We start from the raw sequence: 27610 nt of genomic DNA, 5'->3' as shown, positions 1-27610 counted from the left end.
TTCAGTAAAGTTGTAGGATATAAAATCAACACAGAAAACAGGTTTTTTTCTATACACTAACAATGAAATATCTCAAAAAGAAATAAAGAAAACCATCACGTTCACAATAGCATCAAAAACAATAAAATACTTAAGAATAAATTTAACCGAGGAAGCGAAAAATTGATGCAATGAAAACTACAAGACTTTTATGAAAGAAATTGAAGACGACACAAACAAATGGACATATAACCCCTGTTCATGGATCAGAAGAAATAATATTGTCCATATTACCCAAAGACATCTAAAGATTCACTGTAATCTCTACCAAAACTCCAATGGCATTTTTTGCAGAAATAAAAGAAAAAAACCAAAATTTGTATGGAACCATGCTTCTTCATTTCAAACAATACTACAAAGTTATAGTGCTTAAAACAGTATGGTACTGGCATAAAAATAGACACATAGGCCAATGGAACAGAATAGAGAGCCCAGAATTAAACTCTACATATACAGTCAACCAATGGTTGACAGGGGAGCCAAGAGCTCTCAACAGGGACAGGACAGTCTTTTCAACAAACGGTGCTGGGAAAACTGGAAAGCCACACACAGAAAAATGAAATCGGTCACCTATCTTACATGACTCACAAAGATTAACTCAAAATAGATTAAACAACCCAAATATAAGACCCTCCAGGGGCCCCCAGGGCCTCACTTGTGAGCAGGTTCCTGGATATCTCACAAAATCTAGCCTAAACGTCCTTCTAACCTCGGACGTCTACACCAGTCATGCCCTTGATGTCTGAGCTTGGACCGTCTCAAAGATGCACCCAGCTCAACAAGCCAAACTCCTGAGTACAGCTCCCCAAAAAGGGGTCTCACCCTCTTCCATCGTTTCCTAGTTGTCACCTCCACATCGCTGCATCCTGTCCCGCCCAAAACCCCTTCAAGGCTGCCTTTGAGTGTGTCCATCTGCCTGTCTCCATCTCCACCAGCCTGGCCCGAGCTACCATCGTCTCGCAAAGGCCTCATAGGCGGGCTGCCCAGATCTGCTGTTAGTTATTCCACCAGAATGGTCTTTTTGATAAACAAATCTGATCTTGTCATGCCTCTGTATGAAACATTCAGCAGGCTCCTAAAGCTCTTAGGATAAAGGCCAAACTCCCCCACCAGGCCTCAGTTGACCCCTGCTGACTTCCCAGGCCTCGGTCCACACCAACCTCCCTGTCACTCCCCAAGTGAGGGTTTCAATTCCTCATCTAGAAGACATGCCTTCGGCTGCAGGACTTCTCATGAGCTGTTTTCTGGGCCTAGAATCCTCCTTTCTTCCCTTTGCTTGGTTAACACATACCCTTCCTTCAGATCTCAAATAAAGTCATTCATTCATTCAACAAGCATTCATTGAACACCTACTACATGCCAGGCACCGTGCTAGGTGCTGGGATACAGCAACAAACAAAACAAATTAAGTTCCCATCCTCTGTGGGCAGGAGAGGGGAGACAGTAACCCTAAATCAACAGTGAAATATGCCAGGTGGTCATAAGTGCCCTGAAGAAAAGGGGTGAAGAAAAAGGGTAGAGAGTGTCAAGGGGATGCAAATGCTGTTATGTATCAAGGAAGGTCTCTACGATAAGGCAAAATTCCAGCAGACACCTGAAAGCAGTGAGGGAGCCATGCTGATAGCTGAGGGTAAAGGGTCCTAGGCAGAAGGCACAGCAAGCGCAAAGGCCCTGAGGCAGGAGCAAAAAGGCAGGCATGGCTTAGGGAGAGCGAGAAGGGCAGGATTGGAAGGAGATGAGATCAGAGAGGAAATGGAGAGTCATCATTTAAGGACCCAGAGGGCTTCGTGGGGAGTTTGGATTCTACTCTGAACGATGTGGGGAGCCATCGGAGAACGACATGCTCGGACTTTAAAAAGGATCACACTGGCGGCTGTAAGGAAAAATGACTGGCGGAGGAAGCGGTGGAAGCTGGGAGACCCTGAAGAGGCAACTGTAGACTTCCAGGGATGAGGTGAGGGTGGCCAGGACCAGGTGGGGACAATGGAGGGGGTGAGGAGCGGCTGGGGCCCAGACCCGCCAATGCCCCTGGTAGATGTCACCCACCTCCACTGTAATTGGACATTTCTTTGTGCACATTTGATTAATGCCTGGCCGCCCCTCCTGGGCCGTGAGCCTCCAGAAGGCAGGAATGGGGCTTCTTCACTCAACAACACCCTGTGCCCATAAGAGATGCTCTATACAATTGTGTTGAGTGAATGAACAAACAAATACCAAAAGGAAAAAATACACACAAACATACGCACAATTTGCTGGGTCAGCCGGTAAGTCCAGTCCTCGCTGTTCTCTCCAGGTTCTGCAAGAAGCAGGCACCCAGGATCCGCTCCATGCCCAGCACCAGCCAGGCACAATATTAAAGAACAGCACAACAGGGCAGCACGACATTTGCCACTTGGGCTGAGGCCCGGAGTCCACCAGCCACGGCCAAAGACATAAGAATTGCTCACAGTTGCTGTGTTTCCTTTGTGCTAGAAATTACTTTAAACGCTTCCCGGTATTACCTCCTTAAACCCCCAGGCCAGTCAAATAAAGTAGGCACTATTATTATCCTCATTTTTCAGATATGGAAACTAAGGCACAAAGAGCTTTATGACTTGCCCAGGACCTCACAGCTGGTGTGACGCAGACGCCCTCTTGTGGGAGGGCGTGGCGGTCTTCCTGGGTCTCCGCAGCTTCCGGTCTCGCTCCTTCTGACCGTTGACCCCCAGAAGCCTCAGATCCTGGAACCTTCCGCCATCTCTCAGTCTGCCAGCTCCTCTTGGCCTCTCTCTCTTCCCAGCCAAGTCCACGTGAACATGTCATAAGTCTCCTTCTTTCCCTAGATGTGTCACCATCCCACGTCCCTGCGTCCTCCTGGGAGGGCCACACCGTCTGAAACTTCTTTCTAAACCTGTCTAAGTTTAGACTTCCAATCCCAGTGAAAACTCACTGTAATGCAGGACAGTCAGAGGGACAAACCTCTCCCTCCCAAATCTCAGATCTCTTTCACCACCTCCTTCCCCCCGCCGGGTGTCAGCCTCCAAAGGGCCGGCCACAAGGGACCTGGAGTCCAGGTGCAGAGTTCGTGAGTCACCGGGATGTTGGAAACCATGGTCCCCTCTCAGGAGCCCTAGACCACAGGGGCGCCCAGCAAAGGCTGGCCCGCCAGCTCTAAACTGCTGTCCGCTGGGGAAACTGGGCAAAAGAGCCCCAGGACAGATTCCCTAACATCCTAAAATCCAGGGCTGTGGACCCAGAGACCGAAGCCCCATTCCTGAGCCTGGTTGTGTCTCGGCTTAGGTCAGAATCCTGGAAGTCAGGAGAGGAAGTCCCGGCCATCATTTTTCTCGATTCAAGTGCAGTTTTGAGAACTGAAACGCCAGGACTACTGGCGGCAGGGGAAGCAGAAGTCAGTGACCCAGCCACAGAAACCTCGCCCTGTAGACGGTGCATTCGAAGGAGCATGGAGTCACCTGCACTCCAAGTCCTGCCGAGCCAGCGTGCAGGGATCGCAGCCCACGCCCCAGCGGCTTTTCCGCGGACGAGGAAAAGCGGGATCAGCAGCCTCGCCCCAAGCTGGGGATCACGGAAGGCTGACACTTACATCTGGTGGGTGATTGCATTTTCCAGCATGGGAAGTCCACGTGTGTCCCCCCTGATCCACTGGGAGTGTGCCTGGAACAGTGAGTTAAGAAGGGGTGAAGGCTGAGCCTGGGCTTTTCCTGGGCAAGCATCTGTCACTTGTTAGCGATCAGCGACGGGAGGGAGAGTGAGGGCACGTGAGCTGCATTTCACCCTTCCCGTCTGAGCTGTTCCGGAGTTCATACAGCAGAGCCAGATCCCAGAATAACTCTCTGCAGGACTCTGCCCCCTGAGAATCAGATCGATTTCCCGCTCACTGGTCAGCTGGGCCAAGAGCCCTCAGCAGAACCTGGCAGGGTTCTGGGCCCCTTAGGGACGTGGGGCATCAGTGAAATCTCCTGTTGGCAGTTTTGGCAGTCAGCTCCCATCTGACCCAGTAGCAGCCAGGAAACCCCTCCAGACGGCACTTGACCCAAGAACCCGCTAGTGGGGCTGCCAGGCAACCAAGCCACCAGGCCGGGCTTGCAGGCAGCCCCCAACCCTCCCTCCACACCCCTCCATCACCTCCTTCTCACCGCTTTTCCTGCCATCTGCCCAAGAAAAATCAATCTTTAAGGGCAAATTCTGAAAAATGAGTGAATATGGTAAATCGCATTAAGAGGAGAGTACCATAGTTTTACCCCTTAGACTTAGAGCCTTGGTGGGTTCAAGGGAGAAAAACAGAGGCAGGAAACCTGAATGAAGAGACGCAGTGAAGTGGGGGAAAGCCAAGTGGGATGTCAGAAGGCCTAGATGCCAGTTCCACTTCAGCCACCTCTGGGCCTGCGTGTGTCCCCACCTGCAGGAGGATGAAAGGAGACTCAGTGAGGTCGCCAGACCCGGCCACTCTCCCCTGAGGTCTCCAATCCCCTTAGGTGTCGTCTCTAGATGTTGGAGGGAAGAGCTGAGGGAGCCGGCCTCCAGAGAACCCCTGTTTTGATGAAGGCAGCTTCCAAACTGAATTTTATTTAAACAGGAGGTTCCACAACCGAAAAAAATAGAGTATTAAAAATTTTATACAAAAGGTATATACAACCTATAGGTAAATGATAAAGAATGGTAATAAAATGCACACCCGTGCGCCCCCAGGCAACTTAAGAATTTCTTTAGTATTTTTGTTAATTTTTGTTTCCTGATCTAAATGTAACATGTTCACTACAGAATTTTCATGAAATCCAGAGGCCTGAGAAAATTAAAATCACCACAATCCCATTACCTACTGCTGACGTTCTGATAACGATCGTCCTTATTTCTTCTGGATGTGTATTCTTCCCCTGAAGTTGCGGTCCTGTCAAACAAATTGTCTCCTTTTTTTCATCAAGACCATTTTCCTTGGACCAGGTAATTTCTTAGTATCTTTGCACCTCCAGGATTCCAAGAAAAGCGTCCCTAAATACACTTAGTTTTTTTTTCAATTATTTTATTGAGATCATAATGGTTTATAACATTGTGTAATTTAAGACATACATTACTATTTATCAATTTCTGTACAGACTTCATTGTACTCACCCCCAGTTGTCTAATTTTCATCCGTCACCAAACATATGTACCCCTTTACCCTTTCACTCACCCTAGCCCCCTTCCCCTCTTCCCCTACTAACAGATTAGTAACCACTAATCTGTTCTCTTTCCATGTATTTTTTTCTCTTCCACATATGAGTGAAATCGTGCAGCATTTGTCTTTCTGTCTGGCTTATTTCGCTTAACATCATACCTTCAAGGTCCATCCATGTTGTTGCAAACAGCACAATTTTGTCTTTTTTATGGCTGAGTAGTATTCCATGGTGTATATATACCACATCTTCTTTATCTTTTCATCCGTAGAGGGGCACTTGGGTGGCTTCCACATCTTGGCTATGGTGAATAATGCTGCAATGAACATAGGGGTGCATAAATCTCTTTGGATTGTTGATTTTAAGTTCTTTGGATAAATAGCCAGTAGTGGGAAAGCTAGATCATATGGTATTTCTATTTCTAATTTTTTGAGAAATCTCCATACTGTTTTCCATAGTGGCTGCACCAGTTTGCATTCCCACCAGCAGTACATGTGGGTTCCCTTTTCTCCACAGCCTCTCCAACATTTGTTATTTTTTGTCTTGGTAATTATGGCCATTCTGATGAATGTGAGGTGATATCTCATTGTAGTTTTGATTTGCGTTTCCCTAATAATTAGTGACGTTGAACATCTTTTCGTGTGTCTGTTGGCCATCTGTATATCTTCTTTGGAAAAATGTCTGTTTGTGTCCTCTGCCCACTTTTTGATCAGGTGGTTGTTTTTTTGTCGTTGAGTTGTGTGAGTTCTTTATGTATTTTGGAGATTAACCCCTTGTTGGATATCTGATTTGCAAATATTTTCTCCCAGTTGGTGGGTTGTCTTTTCATTTCATTCACGATTTCCTTTGCCTTGTAGAAGCTTTTTAGTCTGATGTAGTCCCATTTGTTAATTTTTTCTTTTGTTTCCCTTGCCTTGGTAGACATGGTATTTGAAAAGATGCTGCTAAGACCAATGTCAAAGAGTGTACTGCCTATATTTTATTATAGGAACTTCATGGTTTCAGGTCTTACATTCAGGTCTTTAATCCATTTTGAGTTAATTTTTGTCTATGGTTCTACTTTCATTCTTTTGCATGTGGCTGTCCAGTTTTCCAAACACCATTTACTGAAGAGATTTTCCTTTCTCCATTGTATATTTTTGGCTCCTTTGTTGAAGATTAACTGTTCCGTAGATGTGTGGTTTTACTTCTGGGCTCTCAATTCCGTGCCATTGATCTGTATGTCTGTTTTTGTGGCAGTACCTTGCTGTTTTGATTACCATAGCTTTGTAGTATATTTTGAAGTGAGGGATTGTGAGACCTGTAGCTTTGTTCTTGTTTCTCAGGACTGCTTTGGCTATTTGAGGTCTTCTGTTGTTCCATATAAATTTTGGGATTCTTTGTTCTATATATAAAATCGTGCTGTCTGCAAACAGTGAGAGTTTCATTTCTTCCTTTCCAATTTGGATTCCTTTTATTTCTTTTTCTTGCCTAATTGCTCTGGCCGAACCTCCAGTACTATGTTGAATAGTAGTGGCAAAATTGGGCACCCTTGTCTTATTCCTGTTTTCAGAGGGATGGCTTTCAGTTTTTCACCATTGAGTATGACATTGGCTGTGAGTTTGTCATATGTGGCCCTTATTATGTTGAGGTAATTTCCTTCTATACCCATTTTATTGAGAGTTTTTATCATCAAGGGATGTTGGATCATGTCAAATGCTTTCTCTCCATCTATTCAGATGATCACGTGATCTTTATTCCTCATTTTGTTAATATGGTGTATCACATTGATTGTTTTGTGGATGTTGAACCATCCCCAAGTCCCTGGAAAAAATCCCACTTGATCATAGTGTATGATCCTTTCAATGTATTGCTGTATTTGGTTTGCCAGTATTTTGTTGAAGATTTTTGCATCTATGTTCATCAGCATTAGCTTGGAATATCGTCTTCCATCCCTTCACTCTGACCCTGTGTTTGTCTTTAGAGCTGAGATGTGTCTCCTGGAGGCAGCATATTGTTGAGTCTTGTTTTTAATCTATCCAGTGTCTTCTGATTGGAGAATTCAATCCACTTACATTCAGAGTGATCATTGATATATGAGGGCTTAATACTGCCATTTTATCTCTTGTTTTCCAGTTGTTCTATGTTTCCATTGTATCTCTTCCTTTGTATTTCTGACTGCCATTTCATTTTGGTGGTTTTCTGTGGAGATTTTCTCAATTTTTTTTTTTAGTGAATTGTGACTCTGCTCTGATTTTTTTGTTTAGTGGTTACTGTGAAGTTTGTATAAAAGATCTCATAGATGAGATAGTCCATTTTCTGGTAGCCTCTTTCTCCAGTAGCCTAAGCAGGTTCCATCCCTCTCCTCTTCCCCTTCTGAGTTATTGTTGTCAAAAATTATTCTGTTTTGTGTTGTGAGTTTGTGACTAAGACAAGGTGTCTTTTGATGCTTTCCTCCCCTTTATCTTTTAAGTTATAATTGAGTATTTGCTTCCCTATTCTGAAAGAGAGCTGCAGTTTTCTCATTTTGTCTGTCTGTTTATCTCCTTGCTCAAGGCTTTGTAGATCTTTGCCTTTTTGTTTCAGATATAAGAGCATCTTTAATCATTTCCTGTACTGGAGGTCTCGTGGTGATGAACTCCCTCACCTTTTTGTTTATCTGAGAAAGCTTTCATTTCTCCATCGTATCTGAAGGATAGTTTCACTGGACAGAGTATTCTTGCCTGGAAGTTTTTGTCTTTCAGTATTTTGAATATATCCTTCCATTCTCTCTTAGCCTGCAAGGTTTCTCTTGAGAAATCTGCTGAAAGCCTGATAGGGGTTCCTTTGTAGGTTATTTTCTTCTGCCTGGCTACTCTTAATATTTTTTTTCTTTGTTGTTGACTTTTGCCAATTTTACTATTATATGCCTTGCAGAAGGTCTTTTAGCACTGATGTAATTAGGCACTCTAGTATCTTCATGAATTTGTAAATCCAGTTTCTTCCCCGGGTTTGGGAAGTTCTCAGCTATTATTTCTTTGAACAACCTCTCTGCCCCTTTCTGTCTCTCTTCTCTCTCTGGAATACCTATAATCTTTATGTTGCTTTTCCTAATTGAGTTGGCTATTTCTTGAAGAATTCCTTCATTTTTTAAAAATCTTAGTTCTCTCTCCTCCTCTACCTGTAGCGTTTCCACATTTCTATCCTCTGAATCACTAGTTCTTTCCTCCATAACGTCAGCTCTATTTTTTAAGGATCTAGATTATTTTTTATTTCATTAATTGTGTTCTTCATATCTAGAATTTCTGCTTGGTGTTTCTGCATAGTTTCAGTCTCTTTGGTGAAGTATTCCTTCTTCTCATTAATTTTATTCCTGAGTCCATTGAACTGTCCTTCTGAGTTTTCTTGTGACTCATTGAGTTTCTTTATGACAGCTATTTTGAATTTTCTGTCATTTTGATTGTCAATTTCTGTGCCTTCAGGGTTGATTCCTGGAGAGTTATCATTTTCCTTCTGGTCTGAATTGTTACTGCAGTTTCTCATGGTGTTTGATGAACTAATCTTTTGTCTGTAGTAGTATTTGTGGTAGTGTTAGGTCACAGATTCCACTTGCTACCACTAGGGAGAAGAAGGAGCTGTGTTTCTGATCCCACCCTGTCCACTGGAAGTTGTGGGGATACTATGGATGCTTTTGCCAATGGGAGAGCATTTGGGCATGTGTGTAGGTCTGCTGCTGCCTCTCCTTACAATGGTGCCAGCTGCTGTGCTTAGTGGGCGGGACTTCCTCATGGGCTCCCAGCCTGGGCCACTTCTTGGGGCTACAGCAGCATGGTGGACTCTCTCACTCTGGGAAAGTGATCACAAGAAGGCTAAAGGCTGCTTCCACCTCTTTCTACAGTTGCCCTGAAGCATGTTCCCACTTTTGGGGCACAGCGGTACTATGGGTGCTTGCACTGGCCAGGAAATCATTTTTGCACATGCACAGACTGCCAGAGAAGGACAGGGGAGTGCTCATCTATCTCCACCACTTCCCAGAGGGCCAGTCCATCCATCTTCAGATGTATAGCTGTGTGGTTCCCTCAGACGTCCTGTTGTGCTGTGTGGGTTTCCTCCATTGGTCAATGATTGTCCATTTAGTGGTAGTTCAAAGGGGGAGAGATAAAGGGAACGGCTCACTTTGCCACGTTCCTGACATCATTCCACACTTACCTTTTTGGATTGAGAGTTGTTTTTCCCAAAAAGAAGCAGAAGTGGGAATTGATAGATGAGAGAAATCTTTCTTGTCTGGCGTATACCCAAAACTTAAACTAAATTAAGAGGTTGATAAAGTGCATCCTGTGGGCCTGGCTCAGGGCAGTATCTGGTGAGTAACTGTTGATTGATGATTGTGTCTCCTGAGGCTGAAAGCATCTCTGGAGATAAGAGAGAACACAAAAGCCAGTGCTTTTGTGATAAACGAAAATGCCCGAGAAGCCTTCTCTGCAGCCCAAGCCACATTCTGGGTTTAGGGTAGATTCTCAACACACAGCGAAAGTGCTTCTTGCCTGGGCCTTGTCATTGCATCTGTGTTTAATCATTATTTATCCAGAGGATAAGCCAATTTCTGCAGGCTTTGAGGGAGTAATGAAGAAGGAGGCATGGGTACTGCTCTCAAGGAGTTAACAGTCTAGTAGGGGAGGTGGGACATGCAGACAAATGACTCTATACCATGTTGAAACCCCTTTGTAGCCCAGCCCCCTGAGCACAGTAGGTGCTCAAGAATGCTCTATCACACAGTGGTAGGAGAATGACAGCTTTACTACTGGAAGGATCTCAGAGTGGAAGGAGACCTCAGTACAAGCACTATCTCTTACTTTTACTAGCTATCTATAAAATGAGACCAATAATATGTGTCTCCTTTGATGTTATAAGGAGTGAAAGTGATAATGAGCATGAACTATAACAGTGTTACAAGTGTAAGGTGTAATTGTGAATAACCCTCTCATCCCACCCTGTTTCCAATTTGAGGAATGGGGAAACTGAGACTCAGAAGAAATGACATGTCTTACCCAGTAAGTTAGAAGCAAAGTAAGACTGGAATTCTGGTCTCTCAACCCCAAGTCCAGAATGAAATATTGAATGTGCTTGCTAAGACCAGCAGATGATCCTCAGCTCCTTCCTAACCCATCCCAGACTCAGGAGTTCCTACTTTCCACTAATTCTTATGGGTCGTGTTCATGGCCCCTTGGATTGGCTACTGCCCCTTGGAGACCCAAATAAAATCCCAAAGCAGGGTCAGGAAGTGCTTCCATAAATGAGCTTTGGGACTCTGGGTCTCCCACTGCCTCCCTGGCTTCTAAACCTTCACCGGAAATTCTGCTATCCCTGTCCCCACTGACCGTGGGCATTCTACCTGGGGAACACTGCTGTCAGCACACACCTTCCTGCCCTGGGTCCTCAACCAGCTGCAAGTGTCCTGCTGGGAAGCTCATTCCCCCAAATGGAGATTTGTGCTAAAAATACAAATGGCTTCTAAAAGGTTTCAAGTAAGTCATGCACTTTTTAAATTTTACGTTTCTAGGGTGTTTTATGATTTGAGTGGTGCTTGAATATATAATTGGTTAATCTCCTTAGGACCATGTGTGCCAGGCAGGTAGATTTTGTTGCTTTCATTGTATGGATGAAAAACTGAAGCTCAGAGTCTGGGGCTTGCTCAAGTTCTCACAGCAATGAGTATCGGAGTCGAATTCAAATCCAATCCTTCTAACCCCTAGTTGGGGCCTGTGTTTCCTTAGAATCTACCTCAGTCAGAATCTGTTTCAGTTCCAGGTATCAGAAGCCTACCTAGAACATGCTTAGGCAGAAAGGGGCATTAGTGGAAGAATCCTAGGGTATCGCAAATAATTCAAAGAAGGCAATCCGTGGAGAAGGCAAGGAGACTGCTGAATCTTGGGGACAACTGGAATCAGGCAATTGAACATGCCCTGGGCTCTCTCTTCCTTCTCCTCTATGGGCTATTATCTCTCCCTAGGGACAGCTTCCTCCAAGAGGAGGGAAATATCGCCACTGACGCCTCCCAAGTTCACCATCTTATGGCTTTCACTCCCAGGGAAAGCCTTACTCCCTACCTGAGTCTCAGTTAAAAGAAAAAATAAGTCCTGGGTTTCATCAGGTGCCCATTCCTGGACTGTTCAATTGTGGCCAGGTAGGCAGGGTCATTTAAAGTGGTGCCACACCCCCTCCATTATAGCCATGTGACAGGGAGATATCTAGGGCTAAAAGCAGTAGCTGATCCAAAGAACAGTGAAGTCATGAAGGTGATTGAGATCACCCAGTGAGTGTAAAGAAAGAAAACGGCAGGGGCTGGCCCTGTGTCCGAGTGGTTAAGTTCACACGCTCCACTGCAGGCAGCCCAGTGTTTTGTTGGCTTGAATCCTGGGCGCGGACATGGCACTGCTCATCAAACCACGCTGAGGCAGCGTCCCACATGCCACAACTAGAAGGACCCACAACGAAGAATATAGAACTATGTCCTGGGGGGCTTTGGAAAGAAAAAGGAAAAAATAAAATCTTTAAAAAAAAAAAAAAGAAAAAAGAAAATGGCAGCATAAGGGTCATTAGTGATCCGTCCAAACACCATTTCAGTGGAGGTGTTGGAGTGGAAGTCAGTTGAAGATGAGGAAATGCAGACCATGAGCGTAGTTCTTGAGGAACTTAGATAAGAAGAGTGGAAAACCAGTGGTAGATGAAGTGACAGAAGTGAAAGGACAGTCCCCTCCACCTTAACCACATGGGTTTGTGGAGCAGATACCTCTTGACACTAAACCCCCCATTATGCAATCAACCATCACATCAAATGTTTGTGCTGTGCAATGTAAGAAAGTATTTCTAATAATAATAGCTAGTATTTTTTGTCATAAATCACAAAGATATGACTCAAAGCTCAGATTCTCACCCATTCTTTCTACTACCCCCCACTGGTGGATGGAATATAAAGCTGTAAATTATCCAGAGGGAGATGATAGAGCAGAGGGAGATGACAGAGGCCGTCCCCTCTCAGACTTAAGGCCTTCCCCAAAGAAAGATGTTCTCTCCTCCTACATCTACCACCCATCTACCTCCATTCCCACCAAGACTCTCCCAGAAATCTGAAGGAAGTAAAGCTCTATTTGAGTTATGTTTTCAGGTACAACCATTAGTTTTGGACCAAACAGAAATTCCAGACATCTGCAATGTCCGGTCGGCTGCCCTCTATCCCCATGACCCTTCCCTGAAGTCTGGATCTCCCCTTCCCCTTGCCTCGTGCTATAGGAAAACTACCAGGCAGGCAATGAGGTCACATAATGAGTGGATACGTAACAGATATAGACAGTGCTAGACTTTGGGAGACTATTCCAGGCTGACTTTATTTAGCGTGTCTCACAGCCATTGATCACCTGGCAGACTATGATGCCATAGCTGAAAGGGCAAGACAAAATAGCTCCGACACCTGCATTGGCCTCCTGGAAATAGGAAGAGCATGGGACCAAAGTCCCATCCTCAGAGTTCATCCTGGAAATAGGTCCCCTCTAGTTCAACCACAGCTGCTGCCTGGTGACCTGTGAGGTGTCAGGCTGCTGACACTCTCCTGACTGTCACACGTCCCTGTCCTTTGTCACATCCTCCCTGTTGAGTGCAGCATTTTTATCCCTGCCTATCCCTGATTTTTAGAGCAGGTAGTTGAAATAAGACCTGTTCCCACATCTAAGATATCAGGTGTAAAGGGATGTTCTCTCTAAATTAAAAACGTTCCATGTTAGATGATTAGCTTGAAGGTTACCCTGTCCTCTTTTCTTCCCGTTCTCTCTTCCTTTCTTCTCCTATAATTCCTCTCCACTCACTCCATCCCTTCTCTCCTCTCTTTGTATGTTATCACCATCCTTCTTCACCTTCAGTTCCTATCCCCCTATGATCCAATTCCTTTCCTTCCCATGGTCAAGACTACAAGAGAGGCACCTAGGACACAAAATTTAAGGCTTACACAACCCTGAGAGTGACTGTCCCTAGGCACCTCTCTTGCCTCACCCTGGACCTGGCCCTGTCCCCTCTTTTCCCAGATCCCTGTGTATACATCATTCAGATAAGTATTTTCCTCCCATCCTTCCTTACTCTTACTCTTTTGACCACCTGGCAGAATGTTTACTCTTTATACACATAACAACAACATTATTTAGAATCCCAGTTCAGCTACTGTGTTAAAAGCCAATATAACTATGGCACGCACCAGACAGAAATGCCTTTCTCTTTCCTCTAACATCCAAAAGTAAGCCATCCAAAACTGAATAGGGTAGGGTCCCGGGCCTTCTGGACCTGGCTTAACAATCCTCAGCACCTGTCTTCCATTCAAGGTCTAAGATGGCTGCTCCTGCTTCCACCACCACCTCCACATTCCAGTAAGAGGAAAGGAAGAAAGGACTGGGAGGGCTTGCTCCTTTCTTCTTAAGGGCACGACCCTGAAGTTGTAGGCATGGCTTCTGCTCACACATCCCCTTGGCCAGAACTTAGTTATGTCATCATACCTAGCTGCAAGGGAGGCTGGGAAATGTGATGTTTAACTTCCCAGCCATGTGTCCAGCTAAAACTTCTGTTACAATAAAAAAATAGAGAGCAGATATTTGGGGATTAACTGGCCATCTATTCCACATTTGTTTTCTACTGAGAAATATCTTTTCTTCCACAAAACAGTAGGAAGAGGGAAACAATATATATCCTTCTATCTTTTTCCTAAACAAGACTGGTTGCATTTTAGATAATCATTGAGAGAGTCCTATGGTAAATGGAATTTACAGCAGAATGGTGATGATGATGCCACTGCTGATGATGATGGTGATGATGACAATGAGAAAGGTAATAGTTAACACCTGCATGTCACTTTCTAAGTGTGAGACACTATTCTAAGCCTTTTTACTAAGTCTTATATATTCACTCACTTTACCCTTACAACAACCCTATGAGGTATGTACGTATTATTATCATCATCCCTGTCTTACAGATGAGATAATTGAGTCACAGGTCGTAGTGACATGCCCAGAGTTACATAGCTAGTAAGGAATGGATCCAGATTCAAACCCAGGTAGTCTGGCACTAGAGAAAGACAATGTAAATAGATGGTATTCTTGTGTAGAAACAGTAATCAGTTGCACAGTTTCAGGGGGACTCTTCCTATAAAGCACAATGCTGTGCTGGGGGGCGGTGGGAGTGGGGTGGGGGTCACTCTCTAGGTATTCTATATAAACAGTGCTCCCTAGAGTAGTGCAGTGTTCTCCCTGCTCCTAAGACATCTAGATTCTCTTCTTAATTCCACCCAGTATCCTCCTCTTGCTCAACTGAAGTCCTAAGCTCTCTTGGGGAACTCAAGCCCTTCCTGAATGGTTTCCCAGGGTACAGGGTTGAAAGAGACATTAGAAGTTGTTAGTCTGGTAGTTCCTAAACCTGTCTTCATGTCAGAGTCACCCATAGAACTTTATAATAATGCAAATCCCCAAGCTTTTCCCCAAGAGATCCTCAATCAGAAAGCTTGAGGAAATCTATGTTTTTGATAGGGCACCCAACCTCCCCGACTCTGAGGGAATCCATCTGAAGTCTATCTTGGGAAATATTAGTAGACTTCCCTCCCTCCAAATCCAGTAATTGAATCTCCTCTACAGGGTCCCTGCCCAGTGGACACTCTGCCAATGCAAGGAGCTCACACTATGTCCCAGATGAATAACAGCTCCAATTGATGAAGCACCCAAAGTGAGCCAGGCACCAGGACAAGGATTGATGGATTATGTCATTAATCCACACAAAAGCCTCAGAGCTCAGTATGGTTACTAACCGCCACAGGGAAACAGAGACTCCAAAAGTCCAGGAGGTAACTGAGGTCATAAGCCAGTAAGTGGAGTGTGCTGACTCAAGGGTGCATACTTGTTGTCACACAGCTCTGCATCTCCAGCTATGCTTTGACGTCTCATTGTTTCTTGCATGTTATTCTTAATCCCCAATTACAGCATAAATTCCTCTAAATTGAGAATTCATATTTTCTCTCTGTTACTAGGCATAATAATATAATATTATAGAATATATGACACATTTGGTATTGTACAGTAATAATGATAGTATCTGTGGACCGCCATAAATGAAGAATGAGTATATATTGAGCACCTTCTGTGTGCTAGACATCTTTTATCCCATTTATTCCTCACAACTCTATGGGAGGGGTATTACTGCTCCCCATTTTAAAATGAGAAAACTGAGACTCAAAGAGGTTAAGAAATGGTCCCAGTCACGCACCTAGTAAGTGGCCTAGATAGACCTTGAATCGAGTCTGTCTGAACCAAAATCCCAGGTTGGCTTCAATATGTCACACCACTTTCAGCAGAGCACCCTGCAGCCCCATCCCTTTATGAAGGTCTGACATGAGGAGTGCCGCGCTCTCCCCCCAGACCAGGGCAAAACGTGCAGTGGCTTTGAATAAACGCTTCTCAGATGGAGAAATAAGGAGAAACGCTTGCACGTGGACGTATGAGAAAGTTCACAGCAGTGCTGTTCACAACATGTAAAAGCCAGGAACAGCCCACGTGTCCTTCAATGGGAGAATGAAGAAAAAAACATGTGGTCTATTCACTCAACTAATATACACTGTAGTCAAAACACCCAACTACAGCAACATGCAAAATGCAGAAGACTTAGCAATACAAGCTTAAGTGGAAAAAAAAAAGTAAAATAAAAAAATGTGTTTTTAGAAATGCATATAATGCAACAAAACTACCTAAAAAGGAAAGAAGAGAGTGATGGACACAGAAATCAGAATGATCAGAACCTCAGGGGGAGGAGACAAAAGAATGGGGGGGGCGGGGCGCAGAAATACGGTTAAGTGTAGGTTATCATGAAGGTCCCAGCTTGTGCTTTGGGTTTAACAGTTCGTATTACACAAGAAAGAAAGAAAGAGAAGTATGGGGGCGGGGGGTAGAGAGCACTATTCATTGACGAGTGATGAGTGGTCAGAATTCAATTACTTTATTACCCCGATTCCTCGTACGCTGAGGTCCACTGTAAAGAAACATTAGGTGAATGGCTGAATAAATGGTTTGATATCCTGGTGTTATCAGTTCTGGGAAGGAGCGGTTGACTCTCCTCTTCCCAGTTTTGATGGTCAGTTGTGTGTTTTGAGGAGAAGATCACAAAGGCCAGCAAGAAGGAGCTCAGAGTATCTTTTGCCTCTTCTGGAAAATATGCGAAATTGACTCCTCTGATACCTGGGAGCAGGTGGCAGGCTGTGTGAGAGGGCCTGCTGGGATGGGATCATGGCCAAGTAGGGTGTGACGTCAACAAAGACAGACCCTCGAAAATATGACACCTCCGACACGGAGATGCGAGCACACACACACACACACACACACCTGCTGCTGATTTAGGGAAAAAATCATTTTTAATACTCACAAAGATGAAACCTAAAGAACAAATCCTTTCCCAAAAAAGGTGATATATACACTTAAAACCATTTTAAGATGTAAATGACAGATATCTTCCCTTCCTAGAAGTATATTTCTTATGTGGAAAGAGGACAAGCTACACGAGAGAAGAGAGAGAGCAGAAAGCGGGGAGGAGAGACATTCAAGCAAACTTCACTGACTCTCATTTTGTCTGGACTTCCCCGAACATTGGGCGAAAGAAGCCATCTCCCTGGGACTGTTGAGTTTAACGGTTCTCCAGTAGCACCGTTGCCAGCTTCTGACAACTCTGGGGACAACCGTCCACAAGGAGGAGACAGTGAGTGGCAAAGAGCTTTGGGCTCAGCAGAGGAGCGGACCTGGCTGCTTGGTTTGTCCCAGAGTCTGCAGCTGCTGGCCTGTGTGTGAGACGGGAGAGAGCTCCAGTAACATGACCATTAGAAAGACCACCGGCTCGTGGAGTCCTAGCCCATGGGGTTGTCTGACTGCCGCGGACTCCAAAGAAGACAGGCATGCAGCACCGCTCTGTGCTTTGTGGCCTTCCCTCGTACGCACCAGGAATGGTGGTGTTGAGCAGATGTGGCCATACCACTGGGCACTTCTGTACCTCTGGAGAGGCAGAACCCTTAGCTTCCCCTCCCCCTCCCCTGACTGAGTGGCAGGGAAGGTTGGAACTTAGAGCCGAAAAAGTCCCATATGCCAGGGAGTTTCTCCAACGATGGAGCTGAAAGCACTGAATGCAGCTCCGCAGTCCCTTCCTGAACCACGATTCTTGGTTGATGACTCTGTGCAAATGAGGCAGCTGCAGAACGAGGAAAGCATATCAACAAGGGGCCACACTGCTGGGGACTGAATCTCAGCTCTGGCTGCGATCTGCATGATCTCGGTGATTAACTTAATGTCCCTGGACCTCAGTCCCACCATTTATAAAATGGGAAGAAGGGTAGCCTTCTACAGAGGATTATTGGGTAAGGTTAAATGAGATAATACATGCAAAAGCCTGGCACACGGTGGTCATAATCAAGGCTCATTCATTCATTATTCATCCTTGCATCTCCCAGAAAGCAGCCAATAAAGAAGCTAGGAGAAGACAAGGCAGCTGAAGTCTGGGGTCATGGAGAGTTGCCCAGGTGGCCTTAGAGAACCTTCTTTGTCAGAGGCTGTTTGTCAATTGTCAAAAATGTGACTCCTTGGGGTGCTGGGACAGGGAAAGACACCTTTTGGGGTCCTTCTCAGGAAGGAGGAGTGGGGCTTGGAGGCCCCTCCTGGGTGAAGCCCTCCCTGACTCCCCCGACCTCCTCACCTCCAGGCAGAGAGAGGTGGTCACCCTCTTCTCCAGACTTGCAGCACGTTCCGTCCATGTTATTCCAATGACAACTCCCCATCTTGAGCACTCGGTACATACCAGGCACTGGGGTTGGCGCTTCCCATGCCTTATTTCGTTTAATCCTCACAGCAATCCTATAAAATAGGAAAGTGAAGGTTAGCAAAGTGAAATAATAGACCAAGTCGCACAGATGCAAAATGGCAGAGCTGGGATTCAGACCTGTGTCTGCTAGCTCCAGGGCTGCCTAACCACCAAGTATACCGTCTCCCTTACAGCCCATCACGGCCCACATGGTCCGGTATTCTACGTCTGTTGGGCACACCTAGTACACTGTCTGCTCTTCAGAGGCAGGAACTGTGGCTCTTTTATCTATTTATCCCCAGCACCGAGCACAGTGCCTGGCTAAGAATGAATGAATGAGCGATCATCTCCAAAGTCCCAAGGAAGGAGACAGGACCATTATTCCTCCTAGGTCAATATGACTCATAACCACCACCCCTATCCAAGTTTGGGGCGGCGGGAGGGTGAAGGACAGGTGGCTGCAGGTACAGGATGCTTCTTCCCCACCGTGCACTTGTCACTCCTGCCAAGAGCCCAGAGCTTGGCCACGGGAGCGCTGCCAAGCCCTTTGCTGGAGGAGAGATGTTGCTGGATCTTTAACGCTAGAAAGGCCATCCCATCTCCCCATTTCACACTTTTCACAGAATTAAATCTGCAGAGAGTTTATTCTGGATATTTTCTTGAAATCCATTGAACTTAGCAGTTCTCTTTTCTTATATGTATTACTGTGGCTTATAGATTATTTCCTTAGTGACCCAGAAAGAAACTGCCACTTAATCCTCACCTGAGGTTCAGCTCAAAACTTCAGAATCAAAATAGTACATTGGTTAACAACGCGAAATCTGAAGTCATATATTCTTAAGTTCAAATTCCAAGTAGCTATGCACATTTTTTTAAACTCTCTAAGCCTCAGTTTCCACTTCTGTAAAATGGATACAATAATAACTCTCTCATAGAATTATTGGTTAGATTAAATGAGATAATGTATAAAACATTTAGCATAGCACCTGGCACATAGGAAATGCTCAATAAATGTTAATTTTTAGAAGTTAGGTGTACTTCAGGGACACCTAAGGCAGTTACATGGGTGTCGGTACTCCCCGAATGACGTCCGAATGACGTTAGGGTCTTCTCAGATTACCAGCAAATTCCCTGATCACTCACCCAAAAGTTTAACATGCTACAAATCCCACCCACATCCAGAGATCTCAGCCAGCCTTTCTGATGCCTCATTCTTAAACACAAAATTAACCAAGAATCGTAAAGCATTTGGAAAAAAATCAGCAACATGAAAGAGAAAACCAAAACAAACGCAAAAGTGACCCTAAAAACAGCAGGGATAATTTAAGGAACTGGAGAGAAATTTTAAAACACTCAGAGAAACTTGAGAAGATACTATATTCATAAAACAAAGGTATAAAAAGGAATTGAGCATGGTGGTTCCTCAAAAAAGTAAAAATAGAATTACCATATGATTCAGCAATTTCACTTCTGGGCATACACCCAAAAGAAGTGCAAGCGAGGTCTCAAAGAGATATTTGTCTGTTTGTCATGTTTGTAGCAGCATCATTCACAATAGCCAAGAGGTGGAAGCAACCCAAGAGTCCAACAATGGACAAAAAAAATTCACTCTATCCACACAATGGGATATTCTTCAGCCTTTAAAAGGCAGGAAATTCTGACTACATGCTACAACATGGATGAATCTTGAAGACATTATGCTAAGTGAAATAAGCCAGTCACAAAAAGAGAGATACTATAGGACTCCACTTACACGAGGTCCCTCAAGGAGTCAAATTCATAGAGGCAGAAAGTAGGACAGTGGGCGCCAGAGGGAGGGAGTGGGGAGTTGTTGTTTAATATGGACAGAGTTTTAGTTTTGTAAGATGAAAAGAGATTGGAGATCTGGAGATTGGTTGCACAACAATGCAAATATACTTAACACAACCAAACTATACCTTTAAAAATTCTTAAGATGGTAAATTTTATGTTACATGTATTTTACCACAATTAAAAATTTTTAATTGAGAACAAAAAGGTAATTCTTGGAAATTGAAAGGAAGGTTGCTAAAACTTCTAAATGCATTGCAAGGACTCAAGATGAGGTTGAGGGACTATCCCAGCTTATAGAACAAAAAGACAAAGAGATGGAAAATATGAGATTTTTAAAAAGATGCCAAAAGGAATAATCCAGAAAGTGCCACATGTCATAACTTTGGAATTTTAGAAAATAACAGCAGTAATTAATAGGAGAAAAAACTTAAATCAAGATAATTTCTTAGAGATGAAAGGAGACGCACGTCTTCAAGCTGAAAGGGTCTACTGAGAACCCAGCACAATAGATGTAACAAGGTAGACAATTAGATAAATTAATGTGAAATTTCAGAAAGCTATAGATCGAAGCAAGATCCTAAAAGCTGCCAAAGAAAAATAAATAATGAAACAGGCCATTCCCAAAGCTGAGGAGTTAGTCTGGCAACAGATTGTCTATCAGCAACACTTCCAATTAGCAGTCCTAACTCCTATTAGTGTGCCAGAAGACAATGCGGAGTGTCTTCAAACTTGGGGGAGATATTCTTCAACCTGGAATTCCAAGTCCAGCTGAAACTGAGTAAGAGTAGAAGAAACACATTTTCAGATATGTGAAGACTCAGAAAGTTCACCTCCTGTGGCCCCTTTCTTTAGAAGTTGAGTACATTCTCAAGCAGCTTCCTCTAACACTTATTTATGAGGAGGAAACCAAGTTCATAAGGGAGCAAACCAAAAGAGGAAAGTATGAACCACAGGAAATGCTGAATCCATGTGAGAACAGAACTAAAGGAAAATGTCAGGGTTACAGCCAGGCAGCAGGCCCAGAAAGCAGCCAGCTCAAGACTGGAGCAAGCAACAAAGTCCCATAGCAGAGAGGTTTCTGAGACAGTATAGAAGAGACCTTGGAAACGAGCCTTGAGCATGTGAAGAAGGCCCAGAATTCAATTTTTAAAAGCAATTAGAAACTCAGTGGGGAGGAAATATAAGAAAGTCATCATCGAAATACAAAGAAACCAGTCCATATCAGAAGAAAGTCACTGATATTCAAGAAAGGAAGGAAATGGACAGAAGGAAAAAGAAAAGTACAAAGATGGCAGATATGAGAGATATAACAAAGAAGGCATATATTCCTCTCCCAACAAGCTAAAAGAAAGGCAAAAAGAAACTTCAGAGAAAACAACCAGTATGTGAAATGGCAATGTACAGATTGAAACAACGCAGGATTTTAGCAATGGGGTTTTTTTTTTTTTCAAAGATTTTATTTTTTCCCTTTTTCTCCCCAAAGCCCCCCGGTACATAGTTGTATATTCTTCATTGTGGGTGCTTCTAGTTGTGGCATGTGGGACGCTGCCTCAGCGTGGTTTGATGAGCAGTGCCGTGTCCACGCCCAGGATTCGAACCAACGAAACACTGGGCCGCCTGCAGCGGAGCGCACGAACTTAACCACTCGGCCACAGGGCCAGCCCCAGCAATGGGGTTTTTATTTAAAAAAATAATAATAATTTTTATTAGCTTGATGATATAAGCCTTTGAAAATGAAATGGAAACATAATCGTAATGTACTATTTGGTCCTACAAGAAAACTGTGTTTGCCTAATTATAACAGTTTAAATAGTGGGGATTTGGGAAGGGGTTCAAATTTTAGAACAAACCTATAAAACATTACAGAGGATTATAGTTACATCCTCTATAACTGTGATTGCATTTCAGATGTGATTTCTATCAGTTGAGAAACTACAAAAGTACACCCAGCAACACTCTAGTAACAACGAACATGTCAAGCACCCAGGTCTTGGTTACTAACACCACTCTCCAATAAAAGGAACCAGGGCTCCTTGGAGAAATGACTGATTCTCAGGCTGGGGCAGGAAATATACAAGATAATCCCAGAGCTAAGGACCCTGGCAACCTAGTTCCAGAGAGAAAGAAGTGCTAAAAAAAAAAAAAAAGTAGAAGAATGTCAATGAGGAGATAAATGTCAGAGGACAAACCTGACAAGCACTACCTAAGTCAGGTGACCCAGGTTAGCACCATCAGTGATAAGTCATACCGATAACACATCGTCTTGATATGATGTGTTGATAATGACACTTTACCTCCATGGTCTTCCTCTCAAAAAACACATAACCCTCATTTAACCATAAGAAAAACATCAGGGACCGGCCCAGTGGCACAGCAGTTAAGTTTGCAGGTTCCACTTTGGTGGCCCGAGATTCGCCAGTTTGGATCCTGGGTGCGGACCTACGTACTGCTTATCAAGCCACGCTGTGGCAGGCATCCCACATATAAAGTAGAGGAAGATGGGCACGGATGCTAGTTAGCTCAGGGCCAGTCTTCCTCAGCAGAAAAAGAGGAGGATTGGCGGCAGATGTTAGCTCAGAGCTAATCTTGCTAAAAAAAAAAAAAATCAAGAAAAGCATCAGACAAACCCAAATTGAAGGACATTTACAAGATAGTTGACAAATACTCCTCAAAACTGTCAAGTCCATCTAAACAAAGAAAGTCTGAGAAATTGCTACAGTCTTAAGAAGCCTAGGGAAACATAACAGTTAAATGAAATGGGATCTCCTAGACGGGGTCCTGGAACAGGATAACGACATTAGGTAAGAATTTAGGAAATGCAAATTAAGTATGGATTTTAGTTAATAATAATATATCAATACTGGTTCACAGTTGTGACACATGTACAAATGTGAACAGTAGGGGAAACTGGGTGTGGGGTGCACAAGAACTCTTTGTATTATTCATGCAACTCTTCTGTAAACATAAAATAATTCTAAAATAAAAAGTATATTTTTAAAAGACATATCTGATAGAGCTTGGGAAATGAAAGGGGAAGAGAAGTGAAAGGAAGGATGGGGGTGCTAATTCTTCATCTTACACCCTGGGGACTAAAAAGATAAAATCTATGGTTAAGGAAGAAAGAAACGGAGGGTTAGTCTGTTACATGAAATTGTAGAGTTGACTCGTGAGACAACAGAAAATAGTAGCGTAACTGCATTGAGAAGAACGAGCAGAGGAAACATAGGGGTGCAAGGCAACAGAAAGTGTTTGTAGTTGATAAAAACAACAGCGTGAACTGAAACCAGAAAGAAGCAGTCGCCTTAGAGGAGAGGGAGTGGAGGTGGAGACAAGAGGGAGGTATACGCCCTTCCGTAACTTTTTTTTTTTACTACAGGCGTTTATTACTTTGATTTACATTTTCAAAACGAAATGAAAAAATAAAATGTCTTTAACCTAGTTAGTTCACATCATGACAGATATGGAAATGGAACCCACCCAAAGTGATGTCATCCCCAGACAAAGGACTGAAAGCTTCTATACTAAAATGTAAATGAGTGCTCTTAGGAAACCCATATAGAGGGGAGACGCTGATAGAGAGAAATTTCTCAGAGAAGACACAACCTACCGTCACAATTGACTCTAGTGGAGCCATTTTAATATGGAGTCGGAGCTGCCTTTCCAGTGAAATTGCTTTGCTGCTTGAACCTTGAACTGGGCCAGACCTTTGGACGGGGCCAAAACAGCAACTGTTTTGCAAGCGATTCTTTGGGAAGGTAATGGGAGAACGGACATCCTGATCACAAAGACCGAGGATTGTGGACCCTCTGAAGATGGAATCAAAAGTCAATCAATGTTTAGCCAAGACTAGCTCTCTGCCTCCAACTCCAATTAAAATTCTTTGGAATACAGACTCCCTTCTTTGCTTTTAAAAGCCTCCGACTTTTACACCCTAGCGGGACACTATTTGAGTTTCTACCTGAACCTGTGCTGCCCAAATTGCAATTCTTGAGACCCCCAAACAAATTTTTTGCTTCTCTTAAAGTTTATCTCTCTTATTGGTTGACACTACCGTTGATATAAAAATGTAGATTATAAGCCGCAAATGCAAAGGAGAAGCTGGCAACTGAACCCACGTAACCCAACACCTCTGATCACTGGAGTCGTGCAGAAGCGGAGTGTGCCGATAAAGAAGGAGAACTGAGCCTAGAAAATTCAATATTCCCTGACACTGAAATCAAGGGCTGGAAGAGACCTTGAGGACCATGTGCCCTAGTAGAATCTACCTCCATTTCCCAGCAGAAGGAGCTGGGGTGAGAGGCAGACACCAGGACAGGGGCACGAGCAGTTGGTAACAAGGCTGAACTGGTAATGTAGCTGCCCCTCTGCCTCTTCGAAGAAACGTGGCATAAGAGAGTCCAGGTGCAAACAGATTACGTCCTCAGTGCATGGGGACAGTGTAAGAAAATGTCCCTTCTAAATGTTTCAGACCAGAAGCTCCATAAAATGAATCACCATCCCGAGACAGGTCTGCAAATGTACTTATCAATAACACTTAAGTGGTCCCAAATATCAGAAAGACACCAATCCAAAATGCAGTTATTAAGAGAACATGTCTCTGAAAATTATCATGTTAATTTAAAATGTTATAAAAAGGTACAGAAGCCCAGAAAAAGAGGTTAGAGATCGAACATTTTTTGGTATTTTTCTAATTCTAAATGAAGGATTTGTGGTTTTAACTCTGACAGATGAAGAGCTAGAAGCCATCACTCTCACCCTTACAACAAGAAAAAGCTGGAAAAACTGAAAATCAACTGCTTTTTCTTGAACCTGTCAGAGAACTGAGCTCGCAAGGCAAACTGCTACCCAGAAATCTGGAGAGACAGACAAATCCCGAAAATCACAGTCGAGATCCGTATACCAGGAGCAGAAGCCACTGGAACCATGAACTGGTAGGAAAACGTAAATGGTAATTTTGAGAAGTTGCTGGACTAACATGAGAGTGAGAAACTCCTGGGGGCCACAGTCTCAGGAGGGCCCCCACACTTTCATGAACCTCACCTCCAGGAACCCTAGCAGGTTCTCACAATGAAGATCCAGAAAGATCCTCATGGCTCTGGCATGGGGAGGGGAAAACTGATGCTTGTGAAATATGCCCAGAGCCTTCTCCATAGCAAAAGCCTCTTCTGCAGAGAAAAGACTTTCCCAGAGCATTGTCCCAGAGCCGGGGGGAGGGCATTCCTCCCGCTCCAGCCCGCTCTAGACTTCTGTCCCATGTAAGGGGGGCAAAAAGCTGTACAAGAAGCAACATTTGTGAAGTCACAAGCCAGAGACACCAACCCACTAAAAGACCCAATGAAACAGATTGAACTGGAAGATTATAGCATGTCCCGCTCCCCCACACCTTACTACCACATGAACAATATAACAATGGTGCCCCAGTATAACAATGGTGGATTACAGTTGGAAAAGCTGCAAGACACAGACTCTCTCTCTGAGGTAGAAGTACTTAGAGAAAACCAGTGTCAAGGGAGGAGACAAAAACAAGGACCTAGAGGAATTTGAAGTCTCTGGCACCCACAGCTACAGCAAACATGGAACAAATCCCACCTCCTAGCCAGATTAGCATAAATCCTCACACCGGAGGCCTATTTATCTCAGTTCCTATTACCTGATACAACATGTCTGGCTTTCAACAAAAAATCCCAAGGCATACCAAAAGGCAAGGAAAAACACAGTCTGACGAGACAAAGCAAACATCAGAACCAGACTCAGATATGACCCAGATGTTGGGACTATCAGACATGGAATTTGTAATAACTATGACTAACATGTTCACGGCTATCATGGGAAAAGTAGGCAACATACAAGAACAGATGGGTAATGTAAGCAGAAAGAAATCAAAACTCTGTAACAGAAGTGAAGAATGAACTTAATGGGCTCACTGATAGATTAGACTTGGCCAAGAAAAGAATCAGTGAGCTTGAAGATAGGTCAATAGAAAATTCCCAAATAAAATGAAAAGAGAGACAGAATAGAAAATCCAAGAACTGTAGGACAATTTACAAAGTTGTAATAAGATGGGATTGGAATGCTAGAAGGAAAATAAAGAGAGAAAAGCAAAAGTAATTTAAAGTACTAATGGCTGAGAATCTTCCAAAATTAATGACAGAAACCAAACCACAAATATAAAAGACCAGGCTGTAAAAATAAAAAAACGAAAACAAAACTACATCTAGACATATCATATTCAAACTGCAGAAAACCGAAAACAAAATCTTGAAAGAAGCAAAAGGAGGAAAAAGGAGCTTTCCTACATGGGATAAAAATTACTGCAAACTTCTCATCAGAAAGTATGCAAACAAGAGAGAGAGAGGCATAAAATATTTAAAGTAGCAGGGGAAAAATCACCAACCTAGAATTCTATATTCGACAAAATCATCCTTCAAAACTAAAGAAGAAATAAAAACTTTCTCAGACAAACAACTAAGAGAATTCATCATCAGTTGACTTTCCTTGGCAGAAATGTTAAAAGATATTTTTTAGGTGAAGGACAATGATATGTACCAGAAACTTGGATCTACATAAAACAAGAGAAGGCATCAAAGAAGGTATAAATGACAGTAAAATAAAATCTTGTTTTTCTTATTTATTTATTTTTTTTAGTGAGGAAGATTGACCCTGAGCTAACATCTGTTGCCAATCTTCTCCTTTTTGTTTGAGGAAGACTGTTGCTGAGCTAACATCTATGTCACTCTTCCTCTATTTTGTATGTGGGACACCGCCACAGCATGGCCACTGACAAGTGGTGTAGGTCCATGCCTGGGATCCGAGCCCATGAACCCCCAGCCACCAAAGTGGAGCATGCAAACTTAATCACTATGCCACCGGGCCAGCCCCTTTCTTATTCTTAATTGATCTAAAAGATAACTGTTTAAATTAACAATACTAACAAAGTATTTAGTGATTATTGCGTATAGATAAGTGCAATGAATAATGGCAGTGTTGCAAGGGGTGAAAGGGCAGAATTGGGAATACTGTTTTTAAGGTACCTACACTACACATGAAACAGGAATAATGTCATTTCAAGGTGGATTTAGCTTAGTTAAAAATATATACTGTTAACTCTAAGACAATCACTTAAAAAATTGTAAGAATTTTTTTACTGATATGCTAAGAAAGGAGGCAAAATGGAACCATATGAATTGTTCACTTAAAACCAGAGAATGCAGAATCAAGAAGCATCTGGCAATGAATAGAAAACAGTTACAAACATGGATAATGTTAATCCAAATATATCAATAATCCCTTTAAATGAAAATGGCTTAATACACTAATTAAAAGACAGAGATTGTCAGAGTGAATTTTAAAAAAACAAAACAAGATTCAACCATGTGTTGTCTACAAGAAACCCACCTTAAATATAAAGATTCCAGCAGGCTAAAAGTAAAGGGATGGAGAAAGTTATACCATGCTAACACTGATTGATACAACTGGAGTAACTATACAAACTTCAAACAAAGAAGACTTCAGAACAAGGAAAATTATCAGTAATAAAGAAAATCACTACATAATGATAAAGGAGTCAGTTCTGCAAGACATGTGTGTGCACCTAAAAACAGCGTGTTAAAACACACAAGGCAAAAACTGATAGAGCCAAGAGGAGAAAAAGACCCACAATTGTAGTTGGAGACTTCAAAACACTCTGTCAGTAACTGATGCATCAAACATGCAGAAAATCAACAAGGATGTAGTTGACTTGAAGAGCGCTACCCATCAATTTGATCTGATTGATATTTGTAGGATACTCC

General features: G+C 43.3%; 1 protein-coding gene and 1 long non-coding RNA gene across 6 annotated transcripts in view; one reads left to right on the top strand and one right to left on the bottom strand.

Annotated features, from left to right (window-relative positions):
- LOC100060522 (CMRF35-like molecule 5) overlaps positions 1–3939 on the bottom strand; it is a 36053-nt gene extending 32114 nt beyond the window's left edge. For 2 of the 5 annotated variants that reach the window (XM_070226962.1, XM_005597203.4), the window contains exon 1: positions 2286–2690. The gene's annotated coding sequence lies outside the window, so the exon portion shown is untranslated. Of the gene's footprint in view, positions 1–2285 lie in introns of all 5 variants that reach the window. The other 3 variants (XM_070226958.1, XM_070226960.1, XM_070226959.1) reach the window with 3 other exon arrangements.
- Positions 2746–15324, top strand: LOC111775592 (uncharacterized). The gene is made up of 3 exons (XR_002811354.2): positions 2746–3627; positions 4801–4980; positions 14816–15324. It is a non-coding gene; the product is annotated as an uncharacterized lncRNA (long non-coding RNA).
- Positions 15325–27610: the final 12286 nt, after the last annotated feature.

This window comes from Equus caballus, chromosome 11 (assembly GCF_041296265.1).
Source record: "Equus caballus isolate H_3958 breed thoroughbred chromosome 11, TB-T2T, whole genome shotgun sequence".
Lineage (NCBI taxonomy): Eukaryota > Metazoa > Chordata > Mammalia > Perissodactyla > Equidae > Equus > Equus caballus.
The sequence above is the reverse complement of the archived record's forward strand: the minus strand, read 5'-3'. Positions and strand labels throughout refer to the sequence as shown.